Source organism: Neodiprion pinetum, chromosome 2 (genome assembly GCF_021155775.2).
Source record: "Neodiprion pinetum isolate iyNeoPine1 chromosome 2, iyNeoPine1.2, whole genome shotgun sequence".
NCBI classification, from domain to species: Eukaryota; Metazoa; Arthropoda; class Insecta; order Hymenoptera; family Diprionidae; genus Neodiprion; species Neodiprion pinetum.
This window is the reverse complement of record NC_060233.1, coordinates 29,511,300-29,517,299: the sequence shown is the minus strand read 5'-3', so window position 1 is coordinate 29,517,299 and position 6,000 is coordinate 29,511,300.

Genomic DNA, 6,000 nt, shown 5'->3' with positions numbered 1-6,000 from the left:
TGTCTCTCGAGTGATCGGAAGTAGCGGGTATATTTGCACCTCGGAGAAGCGGTCGTCGAGTCTCCTTCGGTACCCGGAATCATCCCTCGACGGGCATATTGACGAGGATGGGGTTGCGTTCCTCCGCGTCAGGGGTGAGGAGCTACCGCTGCGGCGGCGGAGAGAGGACGAGAGAATGAGGGATGAGCCGAGGTGGATGTGGATGTGGATGAGGATGAGGAGGAGGGCCGTCTCGACGCCTCGCGCGCCGCGCCGTCGCGGTCCTCTCGAAAGTCGTCCTATAACGGAGAACCCGCTAGGCGCCGCCTACCGCGATACAATACCCCGCCAGTGGACGAACGTTATTAACCCTGTATCGCGGCCCTCGATTCGCCGCGTTATATGCCTACCTGCCGCGCGTCGTCTACCCGTCTTTAGACCCCCAACGCGCATCCGTGATCCCTCGAAAATTCTCTCTGGCTGATACAAGCGGTGATCAAGTACCCACACGCACGATATACGCGTGGCCCGCACGTTTAATCGCTAAGTCTGTACCGCACGTGTGATATTATGCGAAGGGAATTATTCTCCAGCTATTCAAAGCTCGCGCCGATTAATTGGCTCAATTTGTTGAACATCGAGGATTATTATACCGGCGTTCGACGATGTACGCTTGGACTCACAACTTTGCTTCAAAGCTCGTGTGTCTGTTCCTGGTAGCCGCGTATACTCGTTTTCGTTGATAACAGATTCCGTGTAGTTCTGCTTCGAGACGGGCGCTATGGTAGCGCGGTTTAATGTATCGGCAATGATTTACGCCGCTACCAAGATACGATCGGTTCGACTGGACACCGGCAGGTTCACTGTACTGATCCATCGAATGTTATACCGACTATGGGTTTGTCCTGGTCATTGCATGGTCACTGCGCCGTTATTCATGCCTTCTACCCCCGATTGTACAGCCCATGCAGTCAATCCGCATACCACAATACACTTTCAGACATTATACCTGAATGGTGGGTTATGGTAATGATGAAATATAAATAATGATTGACCTCGCCGACTTTTGTTTGCTGGAATAGTAGCTGCAACGGTTTTCCGGTGTCGGTTCTGAGTTTCCTCAATGTCTTAGACTTCGGTACTGTATGATACGGCATCGTGTGTCATTATACACTCTACGAAAAAGAAGATTTTCAAACAGAGCGCATGTGTGCTGAAATGCATCTCGTTACACATAGTATGTGAAAAAGTTCAGCGCACGCGGCATTGTAAGTTGACCTTCTGAAAAGTTTCAATATAAATTTCGCATAGCACTGGAGATTATGTGGAAACGAAACAGCTATCCGCCTCTGCCAAATGAAGGCAACCCAAGTGATAGCTCGTACAAGGGTCCCGAAAGATGCATTGCGTGGTATGGCTATTCGAGTACGAAGAAATATATGCATCGGCGCGCATGTAGTGATAGCGGGTATCAATAATATGCGGGTCCTGGGGCGGTCATCCCCGGTCGTAATCGTCCGATCCGGACGTAGGGCGCCCCCTTGAGTGGGGGCCCTCGGCACGTTATAACCTCCGCACGTACCCACACAACGCCGTTTCCGCACATGTGTTCACCACATATACAAATATAGCGCGGTCCAGTGAAGCCTGGCACAATACGGTCCACCGTCCAGCTTCTTAGCATTTTTATGCTCGCTGCCGCTGACAGTTTATTTTATTAGGTACGGGAGTCGATGCGCGGCTATTTCCCGTACTGAACACGCGGTCATCGCGTACCGATTCCCTCCGATTCACGAATTTCGCGCTAAATTCCGGAAGACCGGCGCCTGCAGGACGGCAACGTTTCGCCTTGGATACGGTGATTAACGCCTGCAGACAGGCAACAAAATATCACAGGTACGCGTCTAGGCTCTTCTTGGGTCAATCGCCCCATCATTAGGGTGATTAACGCCTCCGGGCAGGCGACAAAACGGCACGAGAACGCATCTTCGCGGGTCACTCGAGGAGGGGGACGTCCACGTTCCTCCCTGCGAATCGGTCAGGTTGTCGGCTCGATTAGCATGACAACGCGGGTGGCGCAGGGCTCTGCAAACGGGCTGAAGGGCGAACGGATGGACTACGGCCCTCGGAGACGGCAGTATTTTTTATCTAGTCACGGTCAACTGGCTTACGAGCCTCCCTCCCTGCCGTCCGTTATTAGCGCAGGCCGGTATAGTCACGGCCGTGATCGGGTATCGGGAAACTGACTGCGGCGTCGCGTGTATGCGGCCACATAGACACACGCGTGCAGGCGTGTCAGCCTCGCCAGAGGAAGCGGCGACGGTGCTGCAGGGGGAGTTGACTCGATCGGGTGGTTTTATCTTTTTAGTATTATTGCGTGCTGCTGGACGCTGCGGGCTGTAGCTCGACTGCCCTGCCCCAAAGGATTTCTTCGATACTACCCCCGATTCAACCCCCTAAGCCAAAAGACTCCACGGCTCGGGTTCGGCAGGGTGGAGATCTTGGCTTCGATCGCGGTACACACGTTCGCGTGTGTGTGTACATCGGGACTTTGTTATACATGCCTCGAAAATCGGGGAAATTGGGAACAGTTTGAGAACTTGTGAGCCATCCAACTCCGGTGCAAAGGCAAAGGCAGGCATTCTTATTGAGATTAATCTGGTGTTCAGGATTTTTTAGGTATGGCATGTTATGAATGATTAAAGTCCGAATTTACGTTTCGGGTCTTCTGTTTATGATTTTCGCACAGTTGGATTTATAAGTTGAATGATGAAGCGGAGGATTGAAAAAATTGATTTATGTGTGTACCTGCATATCGGACCGTACGTAAACGTCACGCTGTGTCTACTATGCAGTCGAACTCACAGATAGTCGTCGTATGTGACGAATTTCCATGTCTGCAACAAATACAAATGCATTGATATGTACGTGTATGTATGTGATTTGAGCAGCGCACGTAGCACTTTTCCGGTTTCGTCGTGGCTTCGGGACCGAGTAACCTACCTATACCGTTACCCACCTTCCTATCTATCATTTCCGGCTCACACTCATGCAGATTCGCCAAAATATTTACTTCTGGAGAATGCACACGAATACCAAATACCCACAATATACCTGCCAGTTAACTTTACTTTGCGAAAACCTCTTTCACCAGATTTTCTTAACGATGATTCAAATTCCACAAACATATACCTAGAATCGTTCGAAATATGGAATATTGAACAAACCCGTTACGCATACTCAAGAGATGATGTATTCCACGGGTATCAATATAGGCTTCGACAATATATCGGAATGATCTGATATACCTACTATAAGCATATATATGATACTGAAAGGGGTGCGCGTTTGTGATTTCACATCGTATAGGTACATCTATGGACTATGCGTCTTACGTATGTATATGTCGATCGCGTTCATGGCTCCTCCATAAAGATAACACGAAGCCATCAGATAAGTCTCATACGGAGAGACTAGAGGAAGTCAAAGACAAAGAGATAGAAAGAAAGAAAGCGATATACAAGATTGAATGTATAGGCATATACATACAACCATGTATCTTCGTGTATAAGGACATTGCAGAAATAATCGATGCTCCAGTTTTGCTTTTCTTTTCTACTTTTCCAATTTCCATTCGCAATTTCGCGTTTTGACACAAAGTCCGAAAATCTCGACATTGATCTTTAATCTACGTTCCACGTGCGTGTGAAACATCTCAAGTAGACGAGACTGACTCGATGAAAAAAAAAATTAGTGACTTGGTTGAATTTTTTTTCATGTGCATGTAACGTTCGATTGAACTTGATGCTTTTATTCAACGGGATGGATTTCAGCAATTCATTCTCAATGCTATGATGCAACTATCGCAAGTTATAAGTGGACTGATTGAAAGTCGGCAAAGAGAGAGTTCGTACCCTCATCACCTACAAGTGTGTTGCAAAATATTTAAAAAATGTTTATTCGCAATAAAAGCTGGTAGTAATGTGTTAAAAGCAAAATCACGGCTCAGAGTCTTTCTCACACTCTTGAGTTACTTGAAAATATAGCCGTTCTGTGACTTATCAGTCGATACTTGCTAATAGTGTGTATACACGCAGAAGCACAAGCAAATTCCCGAAGGCAGCGCATTGCCGATGGTCTCCTGGGTTTGCCCTTAAGTTTAGACACCAAGCTGCATAGAATCTTGAAGTCGTCAACAAAACTAGCCGGGCATCACGCGAGGGTAGTTTTAAGTCAGCACCATAAGGAGGATGTCTCAACTATTTTCTGCCAATCACAGACAGTTGTGTCATACCTTTCCTGAATCTCTGCCAATGGCAGTAGTTTCATTTTTATCAACCAATAAAAAGTAATCAGTAGCGAAATGATCGTCAAGACATTTAAGAAATTGAAGAAATTTAATACAATTTCGTCACGGCGGCAATACGTTTACAACTGCAAATCGTCAAGACGATTTATACGTAAAATATAAAAAGCTAAAAGGAACAAATTACCTCGACCAAATGTTACATACTGCGCGAGACGGCGCGTGCCACACTTACTAATTGGCGTATGAATGACCGTCGCCGGATCCACATGGACAATTTATATAATAATGCGGAGGGGTCTGTGTATTATGGTGTATATACGAAGTTGAGCGTTTACGCGATTCATAAAATAAAGTCACCCATGCAGCTTGGGCGGCCGCGTCGGAGGACCTTGTTCCGGGCAAGAAAGATGGTCCGGAGTTTTTATGGGTGTCGATGATGTTACAGATTCGGGCCGTAAAAGAAAATTTACTGTGACCCATCCTGGCTGCGCGGTGTCGCCCCCATCCTCCAAACCCTAACGCCCCTTCTCCACCCAGTCATCCACCCATCCATCCATCCATCCATCCATCCATCCGCTTCCCTTGATCGCGCATTGCGAGGCAGCTATAAGCCACGCCAGTGTCGAGGTCTGATATCGGCGACCCTGCGTGCAGGATCGTTTCTCGGACGAATTCTGTACGAACAACGTATGATATGTGATGATAGATGTATATCTAGACTTTGGAATATGTAAAACGAATGTGGAACTAAATTTTACTCTTTTATACCTACGTACGTCGAATACTCTTTTGTTGGCTTAAAGCAGAGTTCAAGACTGTGCCTACACAGTGACGTTCATTGATGATTATAAGCGTTATCCTTTTCTGTTTATTTGCAGGTTTCATTTTTATTTACAATAAGCTTAGATTTTTAATTTTTTCAATTGCGCCCAAATACCGAAATCAAATTTCATCCAGTATACATTTTTTATTGCAACTTATTTAACATTTGGCTGTGTTATTGCTGGCCTCGAAATTACAGTTACAGCGTTAGAATTCCTTTTCATTTTGTGTGATATATTGTATACCTCTTGCCAATATTTTCCAGTAAGCTTAAACCTCGCGATCTGCATATTTGTGCCAGTACAAGGGAAGTGTGAAAAGCAATTACGGGGATTCAGTTGTTGAACGAGGTCAACTAGCTGCATGCAAATACACGGACGTATGTATCGCCAACCGGAGTCCAGCCGAGCTTTATTTTCCATGTAACTACGCATAGTTTACGTGTAAAGCTCGCCGGAGATCAACCGTGTCTGTCCGTTTTGCCTCCTCGTTTTTCTTTTCTAATTCTTCTCGCTTCCTCTCGGTGTCTTAGTCCCTCGGGCAAACAAGTACAGAGATGAAGCCCCACACGCGTGAGCCTCGCGACTCCCAGAAGCCCCGGTGATGTGGTATTAGATCGCACCGATAGACATGTATATATAACCATACGTACAGACCTGACATACACAGCCTTGCGAACCGGACTGCACCGACCGTACGAGTATCGGTATTCATGTGCAAAAGTGACTGAGTAACACCTCGAAGAGTTTAGGAAAATCTCAGCAAAAAGTGTAATTTTCCATACACTATTACACATATATTATGAGCTGGTATAAGGGAAATGTATGGGGAGAGATGGTATAAAGTTTCATTATAAATGTATGAGAAAAAGGTGGAGCAAAATAAGTTGC